The 14,360-nt window shown below is 47.0% G+C and overlaps 1 pseudogene; it reads left to right on the forward strand.

Annotated features, from left to right (window-relative positions):
- The window catches only part of LOC117354967, a 136,079-nt pseudogene that overhangs the window by 54,201 nt on the left and 67,518 nt on the right, over positions 1–14,360 (forward strand).

The raw sequence follows: 14,360 nt of genomic DNA on the forward strand, positions 1-14,360 counted from the left end.
AATCTACCATACATGAAGCGACAAGCCTCTACATTAAATCAGTATACAAGCGGCGGAGAAACAACAAACCCCAATGGTACTCCGCAGAAATCTCGCACCTCGTCAAGGAGAAGAAAAAAGCATTTATTTCCTACAAACGAAAGGAGACTAGGGAAGCTAAACTAGAACATAGGGCGAGATCTGCAGCGGTCAAAACGGCAGTCAGGGAGGCCAAACTTCGAGTGGAAGAGACTCTGGCAAAGAACGTGAATCGCGTCAAGCTGTATGAGAACATTGTATTAGAGAGCTGCACGGGAACGGGGACGATGGGAATCCGACGGGTTCCCCCTTCGGGTCAAGGGGATCCCTTGGGGACGCCCCCTAAGGTCGCAGGGATCCCGTGGGGATGCCCCCTATGGTTGCAGGGATCCCATGGAGACGCCCCCTAGGATCGCGGGGTTCCTGCGGGGTTGGTTGCATTTGAGCCGCAAGGCTCGTCTTCTTTTCCCTACCTGCCCTGCCGCAGCACAAACCGACCCGGAAGTCTTCCACGATGTTAGTGCTGATGTCGGAGGGAGGGCTTAAGCATAGCCCTCCCTCCCTCCGACGTCAGCGCTGACATTGGGAAGACTTCTGGGCCGGCTGTGTGCTGCGGCAGGGCAGGTAGGGAAAATTCAAGGCAGTGATGTACCAAGGGGGGGCAGTCCACCCCGGGGAAGCCTTAGAGAGGGGTGCAGAGCCGGCTAGATCCCCTTACCTTCGTGGCGCTTTCCCTCGACGGACTGACAACAGGCCTGGTCTGACAAACCTCCCTGCCCTGTAGCTGCAAATCTAAATTACCTTCTTACAGTAGCTGGATTCAGGGCAGGGAGGTTTGTCGGACCGGGCCTGTTCTGTTGTCGGGCAGGGAAGCACCATGAAGGTAAGGGGCAGAGAGGGAGAAAGGGAGGAAAGGTGGAGTGGAGAGGAAAAGACGCTTAAGGGAAATGGGTAAAACTGAGGGGGGAGAAGGACGCTGAAAGGACATGGGGAAGACAGAGGGGGAGAAGGATACTGAAAGCACATGGGGAAGACAGAGGGAGGAGAAGGTCGCTGACAGGACATGGGGAAGATGGGGGTAGAAGGACACTGATAGGAAATAGGGAAGACAAGGGGGATAAGGACGCTGAAAGGACATGGGGAAGATGGGGGGAGAAGGACGTTGAAAGGACATGGGGAAGACATAGGGGGGATAAAGATACTGGAAGCACATGGGGAAAACAGAGGGAGGAGAAGGATGCTGACATGACATGGGGAAGATGGGGGAGAAGGACGCTGAAAGGAAATGGGGAAAAGAGAGTGGGGAGAAGACGCTGAAGGGAAATGGGGAAGAGAGAGTGGGGCGAAGACGCTGGGAAGAAGGCAGAGATGCCTGACTATGGGGGGAGCGGAGGGAAGAAGATGGGTGCCAGACCAATTTGTAAGGGGGGAGAAAGAGAGAGGCACAGTAACAGAGCAATTGGAAGACGCAGAGAGAAGATAGATAGTGAATGGAAGGAACTGAATGAGAACATGAGGAAAGCAGAAACCAGGCAACAAAGGTATGAAAAAAATTATTATTTTTTTTTTTTGCTTCAGGATAAAGTAGTATATTAGTTGTGTTGATAAAAATTTATAAACATTAGAGGCTATGGTAGAAACCTGTTTACAAAGTATGTATTCTTCCCAATTAATATTTCCAAATTAATAAAGTCTCTTTGCTTATTTGTAAATGGGTTTCTACCAGAGCCTTTAATTCAGTAGCATGATTAAATGAAATAACTATTTCTGAAGTTTATAGGGACGGGCGGGGCTGGAGGGGATTTCTCACGGTGACGAGTGCGGACGGAGGGGATTCCTCGCAGGGACGGGTGGGGATGGAGGGATTCCTCACGGAGACGGGTGGGGACAGGTGGGACTTTGACGGGGACGGGTGGGATTTCTGTCCCCACACAACTCTCTACATTGTATGTGTGTGAACTGGACATCACTGAAGATCAACGGGATAAATGCAATTGAAGCAAATTATTAACATTTATGAGTGAGAACTTTGAATCCAAGCATTTTGTATGCTGGTTGTTGGATATTGGAGCAATTTGATTGCTGCTATACCTAGGTGATGGGTGAACATTTCATGAGATCTTTTTAGGGGGATATTTCTAGTAAATGCATGAACTGGGGGGCTGTAGATGTATGGTTTATGTTATATGAGCTATATTTAAGAGTATTTAATACAATTATTTCATATTAAGTTAATAGTTAATGATGAATATTATGAATTGAGTGATTAAATAGTTTTTTTTTAATTGATGATTTATGCATATTCATTAGGGATATCCTGAAAACCCGACTGGCTGGTGGTCCCCCATGACAGGGTTTGGAACCACTGCTCTATACCAAGTAATATATATTGTTTGCTAGGGAAAACCCAGAAAGAAATTGCTACCTAATGCTCCCTAACTAGTAAAGAATTGAGCAACTTCTTCACAGAGAAAATAAAGAAGATACACAGAGACAACATCCTAAATAACAACATATCAATAGGCAAACATACAAGGGAAACAGGAGACACAATGGAAGAGTTATAATCAATCACAGAGTTACAGGTAAAGAAATTACTAAGAAGAGTGAAACCGGGCCCACCATCCAATACACCTGATGAGAAAGCTTGAAGGCCTGGGACTTGCCTACTTCACAGACCTTATCAATAAATCATTACAGTCAGGAGAGGCCCCACTCAAATGGAAACTCTGTCATCAAGCCCATTCTGAAGAACAAAGAAAAAGACCTAGAAGAGCTGTCCAACTACAGACTGATAGCCAACCAAGCATGGGTATCTAAACTAAGAGACAAACTTGCCAAATATCAGACTTCTAGAAAACTCATCAAAGCTAGACCAGGCCCAATCACGGTTCAGGAGACACCTGAGTATGGAAACAGTACTAGTAGCCAGGGGTCACCCTATAATGAGGCCAACTGAGGTGGTGGCCTCAGGCGGCACTGTTGAGGGAGTGGCATCTTGCTGCTGGCCAGCCTACTTTGCTGGTCGGCTCTCTTTGCTGCTGAACTTCCCGGCATCTAACCCTTTCACCTTTCTTCCCCAATCAGCATTTTACCCATCCCACATCTACCTTCAACTTCCTGTTTTTGCTGGGGCGGGCCACAGTGGAGAGAAGACACCGGGACCGGCACAGGGTAGCCATGTGACTCACTAGCACTGCCTGGCAACAATTTTTAGGACAAATTGAAGGTAGATGCCGGGAGTGGGGGAGGATGGGAAAAATGCAGATTAGGGGGAGATGAAGGGAAGCAGCAGCCCTTGTCCCACCCCTATGTTGGATGCTTAGGGAGGCACCAGCTCATCCGTTGCCTTGGGTGGCAGATTGCCTTGAGCCACTCCTGCTAGTAGCGGTATAGGACTTGGTCCTCAAACACCATGCTAAAGGAGATGTGTTGCTGTGATTCCTGGACCTTTCGGTGGCATTCGACCTAGTCCAACACACACTGCTTAAATTAAGATGCGGAGAATTAGTCCTCAAAGGAAAAGTCATGGAATGGACGTAATTTGTCAGCTGCTAAATTTCAACAATGTTTAGGTTCACACAGAGTTCAGTTTGAATGCTCTCAATATGAACAGCATTCCAAATTTTTGTTTCGTATGTATATTTTGCCTCATAGAGCTTTTCTGGTGACCTTGTGTCCTTCTGGTAATTGTCCTAAATGCACAGGTTCTGATGCCTCTCTTGGACATATGTTTTGGACCAAGCTCTCGATGAGTCTGCGGGGAGAGGGAAACCCTATGGATTTCTTATCACCAAAGGGGAGTGCTCAAGGCTTGAGAGGAGACACTGATACATTGAGCAGAGTGTGAGCTCCCTTTGGAGTCTGAAGGTGTTGTGGGCGGTGCATGGTCCCAATAGAATGCCAGGTCTGTGAAACAGGATCAGCAGCAGAATACTGGTGAGCACAGCATATCTCAAATGGTAAAACCTGCCCATGTCACTCTTTCCTTTTGGACACCTATAATTTATTTTATGTGGTGCTCTTGGAACTATGTTTGGCATCTCCAGCCTTTGATGCTGTTTGGTTATTATCAAGTGGCTCATCCCAGACGCAGATTTTCTCCATTGTGTGATTCTTCTGGGGAAAAAATGTATCCTGCAATGTTGGTTGGCACCAACTGCGCCTACCTTACCACAGTGGCGTTCCCTGACGATTACACAAGCTTCATTCGAATGAAAAACAATTAAGGATATGGATTCCAAACTGGGACAGTGGTTCACCACTATATGGGAACCTTATTGGACTGGCTTGCAGTCACTTATTGAATGGCTGATTCTTTTATATTTTCCTTAGAGTTTGCTACCATATATAATTGTTATCTATCTGGCAGAAACAGAGGGGGAGGGGAGTGGAGGGAAGTTGGGAATGAGGCAGGGAGCATTTTTCAAATATGGTGACCTGATACCTTTTCCACCTTTATTGTTATTGGTCTTGTATTGACCTATGTTCTTGATATCTTTGCAATATTGCTGACTATTGTTTTGCTTTGTCACTGGTCGAAAATGAATAAAGATGATTACAAAAAAACACAACACAGAGGACATCAATAGTTGACTCAAAGCATAGTGCCATCAAGGCTTTGGGTACATAGGAGGATGGGGAAATTAATGGAAACAGGAAGTTCCATCAGAGGAGAAGTTTAGGTGCAGCTGCACGTGTAACTTGTGAAAAGGCTCAAGCCGCTTGGAGGGAGAAAACTGAAAATACCAGCGAAGGTGAGGGAAAGGGAGGGAATGAGATGCCCTGACAAGAGGAAGCAATGCCCAGACTGCAGTGATCGGACGAGAAGGAGCTGCTGGACCGCACAAAGGGTGCTGAAGGGAAGTTGAGAAAGAGGGGGAGGGGAGAGAGGAACAGACGCTGAAGAGAAATGGGGAGGAGAGGGTGGGGAGCAGATGCTGCATGGAAGTGAGTAGGAGAGAGGGGAAAGTAGAGGGGAGCAGATGCTGAAGGGAACTGGAAAGGGAGGCACAGATATTAGATGGAAATGGAGAGGAGACGGTGGGGATAAAGAAAAAAAGACTCATGTTAGACTGGGGATACATATACCAGATCTGAAGGGAAGAAAGTTGGAGAGAGATAGGGAAAATTATTGAAATACCTGTAAAAGATATGTAAACCGCTGAGATTTCTGTACGATTCAGCGGTATATCAAATTTGAATAAAAATAAACATGTTAAAAAGCACCTGGGAGAGGGAGTGAGAGGTGGAAGGGAGAGGCAGAGTTTCTGGTACAGCAGATTACATATGGAAGAGGCAAAGAGAATGCAGACAGTGAATGGCAAGAAGAGGAGGAAAGCAGAAACCAGACAACAAAAGGTAGAAAAAAAAATTATTTTTATTTTTTTGCTTTAGGATAAAATAGTATTGTAGCTGTGTTGATTAACGTTTATAAACAAAGCCCTGCCAACTCAAGATCTCCTCTAGTTCAGCAGTCAGAACTCTGATTGTACAGAATATTAAACTAAGCTAAGCCTTAAGTTTATATACCGCATCTTCTCCATAAAGATATTGTTTCTTTTTATACTTTAATAAAATAAGTTCCTTTAGATCTGGTGGACCCGTGGAGAATTCTCCATACCACTGAACGGGATTACACACACCGCTCCAGAGCACATAACACACAATCTAGGATAGATTACATCCTTACCACACGCAGTGCATTTTTAAATGTGGATGCAGCGGTAATAGGCCCGGCGGTGATTTCAGATCACGCAATGATCTGGCTAGATGTGAATGTGGGCTTCGGTTTACGCGGACCTGTACATTGGCGCTTCCCTAGTTATCTATTTTCTGATGACCATTTCAAAACATACCTAATGACTAAATGGGGTGAATTCCTAGACTATAATGGTCAGCATAGCAATGATCCGACACTGTTTTGGAGCACGGCTAAGGTGGTGCTCTGAGGAGATTGTATAGCTTATGTAATAGCGCGTAATCGCCATTTGTCCCGGGGAATACTGCAGTTGGAAAAAGAACTAGCAAGCGCTAAGCGTCAGTATACCCTGTTCCCGACCCACCACGCTAGGGAACACTTAGCTTCTGTGGAAACGACCCTCAACTCCTATATACATGAGTGCACGATGAAAATGCTCTTGTATCAAAAATTTTGCTACCATCGCTATGGAAATCGGGCAGGGAAGTTATTAGCCCGCTTGACTTCCCAGGTGCGGGGTCACCGTTATGTTCTGGGATTGAGGGATAGTCGGGCCAATTTCAACACACTACTGAACACATTGCACAAATTTTTCAGTCCCACTTCAAGAAGATATATGGGCGCCGGGACTCGGGAGCTGAACCCCTTATTAAGGACTATTTCACGGATTCCGGTTTACAGCCGCTCTCTGACTCGGATGTTAGGTTTCTTAATGCACCCATCACCCCTAAAGAACTACATAAAGCTATCCACAATCAACGAAATTTTTCGGCTCCAGGGCCAGATGGTTTTACGGCAGAATTTTATAAACTGCTCTTAGGGCAGCTTAGTCCTTTTTTAAGGGACTATTACTCCCAGGTAATCCAGGATGAACATTTCCCTGGAGATGCGAATGAGGCTTTAATCACGTTGATATTGAAGCCTGGCAAAGACAGTTCTGCTCCCGAGTCCTATCGCCCAATTTCTTTGCTGAATGTAGACATCAAAATTCTGTCCAAAATCTTAGCTGATAGATTAGCGACCCTTCTCCCCGATGTGATTGCATCCACACAAGTCGGCTTTGTACAGGGTAGACAAGCAGTACACAACGTACGTAAAACATTGATAGCCTTAGCGCACATGCAACTCCATCACACTCCTATGCTTCTACTCAGTTTGGATGCGGCACAGGCGTTCGACCAGGTCAATTGGACGTATCTCTTTGAAGTGTTAAATTGTATGGGGATATCTGGCTGGTTCTCCTTGGCATTACGCACTTTATATTCCACTCCAATGGCAAGACTACTTGTCAATGACATTATTACTGACCCAATACCTATTGAGAGGGGAACTCGACAGGGCTGTCCCCTGTCACCCCTTTTATTTCTATTGTACCTCGAACCCTTTCTTCGCACAGTGTCTCAGGACCCCGACATAGTGGGTGTGGACTTCGGGATTCATTCACTCAAAGTGTTGGCCTTTGCAGATGATCTATTATTTTTGCTAACTGACCCCGCTCACTCTGTTCGATATTTATTGCAAGCGCTTGACGAATTCAACTTTTATTCGGGATTTACGTTGAACTACCAGAAATCTATGGCCCTAGCTAGCCCCATGACACTACAACAGACATGGAGCGGTCACTTCCCATTTACATGGGCTCAGACTTCAATTCGCTATTTGGGGGTACAGATCCCCCGAGACCTTACGACCCTGTACACCAGCAATATCACCCCATTGCTTCAAGACACCTCACAACATCTACAGAATTGGTCCACTTTTCCCTTATCGGTGGCGGGCCGGGTAGCCCTTTTTAATATGGTGCTCTTTCCCAAATGGTTATATCGCTTTCAGGTTTTACCTCTGCTGCTGTCCCATGCCCATAACATTCATTTAACGAAAGAGCTACATCGTTTTCTATGGGGTGGTAAGCGACCACGTATGCCCTTGCTACGGATGTGTCTGCCCAGGGATAGGGGGGGCTATGGTTTATGAAATGTACGTTGGTATGCTATGGCTTGTCAGATGAGATATATTAATGATTGGTTTAGAGAAACATCTGATTTTTCTGCTACACCACTGGAGTTATCTTTGCTGGCTCCGTTCCATGTGAGCTATTTTCTACATGTGGCGGATCCGAGGATGCGTCCTTTGGTGTCTCACTACTCCATTTTTATGCCGGCCAGAAGAACATGGAGATGGGTCTGTAAAACAGCCAAATTGTCTTCTAGAGTGTCTTTATATTTGCCTATACAGGGCAATGGAGCTTTCCAGCCGGGCATGCAAAATGCCACCTTTCTTAGGTGGCAAGCACAAGTTCTACAATATCTTTTTCACCTGTTTTCGGAGGAGGGGAACCTGGTCATATTTGCCGAGCTGCAGACTTTTGACCTACAGGCTAATGATCTCTTCGCCTATTACCAGATCCGTCACTATGTTCAGTCCCTCCCAGTGGCTGCCCTTACTGAAGTCTGCAGGGAGGCGCTTTCGGAACTCTTCAGCCTTTCAGCACAACAGAGGATTTCTCTACGATTTCTTATTGTGGGGATCCGGGATTGCCAACCAAGTACGAACGAATCTGGATATATTAGCGACAGCGTGGGCTAAGGACTTATATTGCCAGTTGACTGCTCAACAGTTACAACGGGTCCTGAAGAACATTCAGAAGGTGTCACCCAATATTACTCACTGGGAAATGCAATTGAAAATTGTTCTTAGACTTTACATTCCACCGGAACGTGCAGCCCAGATGGGGATTACTGCGTGGCAATCTTGCCCGAAATGCAATCAGGCTCACGCATCTTTGAATCACATATTTTGGGTCTACTCCGCTATCCAACAGTTTTGGAGACATCTTGGCCTATATACCACATCGCTTTGGGGAAGGCGATGGCTTCCGCAACCGAGGGCGTTATTTGGATTTTATAATATAGCCTCGCCCAAACCCAGGGGAATGTCAGCATTTATCTCCAGAACCCTTTTGATGGGAAAAAAAGCCATCCTCACCAACTGGCTCTCCCGTGATCCCCCGTCATATGCACAATGGAGATCCCTAATGATAGTGCACGCAACACTGGAGAGACGCATGGTGGGAGACTTGACTCTTGGCCCGGGTTGCAAAATTAGTCAGGTCTGGGAGCGCTTCTGGCAGGACCTCACACCGCGTGCTCGCAGTAGACTTTTGAATCTTTAAGATTTTATTCCCACTCTCAGCTGTTGGACTGGCCAGGGATTCTTGGGGAGGGAAGGGGAGGGGGGGATGGGAGGGGAACTGATTATATTGTTGAAAATGTTATTTCCTGAATGGTACTACTGTTTGTATTTGCTTCTTACTGCTGGAATAATAAAAATCATTTAAACATAATAAAATAAGTTCAGTATGAAACTATTTGAGGATTGTGGGGATGGAATCAGATAGTTTTACAGGGTCTGAGCTTGCACGGATGGAGATGGGAACAAATTTTCCGTCCCCTGACATTCTCTGTCTTCCCCTCCCTCCTTTAACTCCTCCTCTTCTTGCCCCAGAATTATTCTGACCAATAAGAGCCAGAATGAGATAAAACTCCTCCCCCCTCTCAGTGTTAGTGGGCGGAACCCTTTAAATTAGCCTTCTACACAAGTTCTTTTCTGACCAATCAGCACTGAAAGGGGTGGAGCCGAGTAGAAAACACCGGGACCCAGATGCTGCAAAGGATTCCCTCCCAGTAAGACTCTTAAAGCAGCCTCAGGGGCACAGAAACTTCTCTGCAAACGCCTTCGTATTCTAATGAGCTTTCCTTGTGACGCACGAAAGAGAAGACCCCGGCCACATTTGCCATGAAATGCGCTGGGTGTTGTACAGTACACGCGTCTCTCGGTCAATGTGAAGCCCCGCCTCCCCTTTGTGACGTCATTAGCCTTCGCCCAACAGGAAACGCGCATCAGAGCTCCAAATCTCACTTCCTGTCCTTTTGTTCCTTCTTCCGACACTGCAAGAAATAAACCCTCGACCACATTAATTTCTAATCCTGCAAACTACAAAAGCAGAGAGCAAAATGCCTGCAGAAGCTTCTGCCCAGGTGGGAGACTCCCCCAACTCCTTCTGCCCTGGGATGTTGCAGAGTCAGTCCTGGGGCTGAGGAAAATCACTTTGGGACCCTCCTGAGGGGAAGGAGAGAGATCAGGAGTCTCAAAGGGAGATTTTGGCTGTAACTGGTTTTTCCTGCTTTGGGACTGTCAATTATGTGGCTGCAAATTATATACACAGAGAAATCTCTTCCTCTGCCCTAATGAGAGCTCTCCTGAAATCTAACCCTCCTCTGGGGTTGTGTTACAAATATGTCCCTCTGTAATGCTCAGCCCCAGCATTGGGAGGTCTCCTGAAATGTAACCCTGTTCTGGGATTCTGTGTTATGTAATTGCAAATTATGTATACCCGGCATAATTTCCTCCTCCCCAATGAGCGCCAGCCCTGGGAGGCCTCTTTCTGAAAGTGCTGAGTGTGTTTCTGCTTTCTGTTTCAGATGCAGGTGACATTTGAGGAGGTCGCTGTCTCTTTCTCCCAGGAGGAGTGGGAGTATTTAGATGAAGAGCAGAAGGAGCTCTACAGGGAGGTGATGAAGGAGAATTATCAGACCCTGATCTCTTTAGGTAAGAGATAAAAATCACATGTTTATTAGCAGTAGTGGGCCATCATTATAAGGATAATTTTGATTATGTTTCTCTCGTGTGATGAAAACAAATGAGACCATGAGGTCTTGTCCTGCATGTTGAGGGCTACCTTCAACTCACGTTTTGCGTCCCGAAAGGTGGCACAGGTCAGTAAGCACACTTCTCTGTCCAGAGATTGTGGCGTTGTGCTCAAGGATACCCAGGACCGCAGATTAGATTTTATCCTTAAGCGCCTCTCTGACTCGGCAGTAGTCTCTTCCTTTGTGGCCAGAGCATGTCATTCTAAGCTCCGCCATGATCCAGATACTATTGTGATCCAGGATCTTGTTTTTCTAACCTCAAGTGTGGATTATATGCTTTGTACAACATTTTCAAGGTCTTCATTAAGCTCTCCGCCTACTCCATTTTGGTGCATAGGATGTTTTGGAGCTGGCAGTGGTCTGGGGATTCCTCTTCTGAGGTGACCCTGAGAAGGTTACCCTTCAGAGGGCAATTGCTGTTTGGCAAAGGTGTGCAGAATCATAAGCCCAAGGCCTTGCTGGATAATTGACCCCTGTCTTCTAGGGTTCGGGGCGCTCTAGCTTTTGTCCCTCCAGATGCTCATGTCAGTACTTTGGGGGTTCCACAGGGCAGTGCTCTGCCCCATCAGGCAGGCAGACAGAGATTCAGGGGTTCCCAGCATCAGCAGCCATCAGGGAGCTGTCCCGCACTGCTTTCCAAGAAGCAATTCTGACGCCAGGCCTCTTGCCGAATCCCCAAGAATTGGGTGTCGGCTTTCAGAATTTCTAGTGGAATGGCAGGCCATTACCTCACACTGCTGGATTTGGGATGGCTACAGGTGGAATTCTGCCATCCTCTGCCTGAGTTTTTCCTGGATTCCCCAGCCTGGCAGTATCTCCAGGTCCATTGTGGCAACGATCGATGTGATTTCTAGGTCCAGAGCTCACCTGTGCCCGCTGCAGAGCACCCTGATTTCCTGCTGGAGTCCACAGTGGGATTCACTGCAGGTTTGCCTCCTATTCACGGCGGAGGCTTGGAGCAGTCTAGCCTGGTAGTTGCGCCCACTTTCTCTTTCCAGGGGGCTCTCATTTCATATCTCCAAGTGGATAATCCTCACGATGGACACCAGCCTCTTTAGCTGGGATACTGTATGCCTGGACAACCCGATTCAGGGTTGTTGGTCACTCTCTGAGCAGAAGTGTCCATCAGTCGCTTGGCACTTCGGGCGAATAGACTGGCTCTTCTTTGCTTTGAGCAGTGCCTCCGGGATCGAGCTATGAAGGTCTTCTCGGACAATGTCACTGCAGTGGCTTACAGCAGTCATCAATGGGGGGTGCACCCGAAGTGAAGGCTTAGATGCACTAGTCCAGCCCTGGCCATGGGAGGGTCTTCTCTACCTTCCCGCCCTGGCCCATGATAGGCTGTCTGTTGAGATGGATTGCGGTCCACCTAGGCCAGGTAGTCCTTGTGGCGCCCATCTGGCTGAGACGCCTGTGATATGCCAACCAGCTGGACTAGGGACTCTGGCTCCCTTGTCATCAACAATTGCTCACACAGGGCCTGATTGTGCTTCAGGAGCCGGACTGCTTACGGTTTGGCTATTGATCAAATGATTGTAGTTTGCTGGGGATATTCTTTGGCCGTGATTCCTACTCTTTTGGGGAGCCGGCGGAAATCCACCTTGGTGGCCTATGCGAAGGCTTGGAGATGCTGTTAAATGTGGTACACCCAGGACAGATGGACCCCTCCATTCCGTTGATCCCAAAGATACTGGAGTTTCTTCAGGACGGACTGACTAAAGAGCTGGTTGTGGCTTCCCTTTGAATCCAGTTTACTGGTCTCTCCTGCATCAGTCCGCAGCTACTGCGGGTCTCCTTGGCCGCCCATCCAGACATCGTCCATTTTTTGCGTGGTGCATTGTGGCTACAGCCTCTGCTTTGTTTGCTCTGTCCAACCTGAAATCTCAACTCGGTCCTACGGTCTCCAACGTGTCCACCCTTTGAGCTCCTAGACCAGGGGTAGGCAACTCCGGTTGCCGAGGGCCGGAATCTAGTTGGGTTTACAGGATTTTCCCAATGAATATGCATGAGATCTATTTGCATGCACTGCTTTCAAAGCATATTCATTGGGGAAATCCTGAAAACCAGTCTGGATTCCGTCCCTCGAGGAACGGAGTTGCCCACCCCTGCCCTAGACCATTCCTCCCTGATGGATCTCGCCATCAAGACAGGTTTACTGGTGGCCATTACTTCAGATCGCCAGGTGTTTGAACTTCAAGATTAATCTTGCCATGATCCTTTTCTTAAGATTATGGATTCTGGTGTGTTTTTGTGCACTGTTTCTTTGTTTTTTTCCGAAGGTGGATTCAGCCTTTCACATCAACCAGGAGGTTCGACTCCCATCCTTTACCTCCTCTGGGTCTCGGGAGCGGGACCGATGTTGCAGTCCTTGGACATGCGCAGGGTTTTGTTAGGCTACCTGGAGGTCCCAAACGATTTCTGGGTCTCTGATTATTTGTTTGCTCTGGTGGGTCTGGCCGGCAGAGGCAGGCCTGCATCTTAGGCTATTATTTTTAGATGGATTTGTAGAACTATTTCATCTGCCTACATTGCAGCCGGCAAGAAGCTCCCTCTTTCTGTGTGGGCTTATTCTACTAGATGCACGTCCTCGTCTTTTACTCAATCGTTGGTGATTTCTTTGGAGAAAATTTGGCAGACTGTTACCTGGTCTGCACTGCAAACTTTCACCATGTTTTATAGGATCGATGTGGCAGTCAAGCAGGATGCTGCTTTTGGCTCCTCTGTTTTGGCAGTGGTCTCATCAGACCCACCCTGATTTTATAAGACTGCTCTGTTACATCCTGTTTGTCCAGGAATAAAGTGGGATTTTACAAGATTAGGTTCTTACCTTTACTAATCTTCTTTGTTCTAAATCTACACTTTATTCTTGGAGCCCGTCCAGAACATTGCTGATTCACCAATCATCTGCCTTGACCAGTACTGGTAAGCTAAATTTCTGACCAGCCTTTTGAAGAATGCCATCTGACTATGTTTAGCACTTTGCCATGGGGTTTCTAGTGCCCCCTTTCATTAGTGCAGGCTGTGTTTCCCTACAGCACTATTTTTGATTGTTCATATTTATATTGTTCATGATTTGTTTCAGTGTTCTAGTTCTGAAAAGATTAGACTTATTTGTCGGGGAGTTTCCCCATTCCCCTCCTCTTGACTTTGTACTTTCAGGAGTGGCTGTCTGCTTTTGCAGAGACTGGTCTCCCTGGAGGCAGTCCTAAGGTAAGAGGGGATGGGCTGAAAAGTCTGAATAATTGAGGCTTCCTATAAGTTGTCTGGTGAGTATGGATAAACAAACCCACTTGTCCAGGAATAAAGTGTGGATTTACAAGAAAGAAGATTAGCAAAGGTAAGAGTCTAATCTTTCATTGCAATCGCACCTGAGAGTCTAACTTAATAACAGAAAACTCAGCTTTAGACACTCTGACATTAGGTTCTGCTAGCTTTACTGCAGACTGATTCACAAAGCATACTGCTAGACACCTCTAGCAGTGGGAGGGCATAAGAACATAAGAAGTTGCCTCCACTGAGTCAGACCAGAGGTCCATCTCGCCCAGCGGTCCACTCCCGCGGTGGCCCAGCAGGTACGTGACCTGTGAAGTGGTTTTTGTCCACTTTTATAACCTACCTCTAGTTCTATCTGTACCCCTCAATCCCCCTATCCTCTAGGAACCTATCCAAACCTTCCTTGAACCCCTGTAAAGTGCTCTGGCCTATCACCTCCTCCGGAAGCATGTTCCACGTGTCCACCACCCTTTGGGTAAAAAAGAACTTCCTAGCATTTGTTCTAAACCTGTCCCCTTTCACTTTCTCCGAGTGACCCCTAGTGGTTGTGGGTCCCCACAGTTTGAAGAATCTGTCCTTATTCACTTTCTCTACGCCCTTTAGGATTTTGAAGGTTTCTATCATGTCCCCTCTAAGTCTCCTCTTTTCCAGGGAGAACA

The sequence above is a fragment of the Geotrypetes seraphini genome, chromosome 2 (genome assembly GCF_902459505.1).
Source record: "Geotrypetes seraphini chromosome 2, aGeoSer1.1, whole genome shotgun sequence".
Lineage (NCBI taxonomy): Eukaryota > Metazoa > Chordata > Amphibia > Gymnophiona > Dermophiidae > Geotrypetes > Geotrypetes seraphini.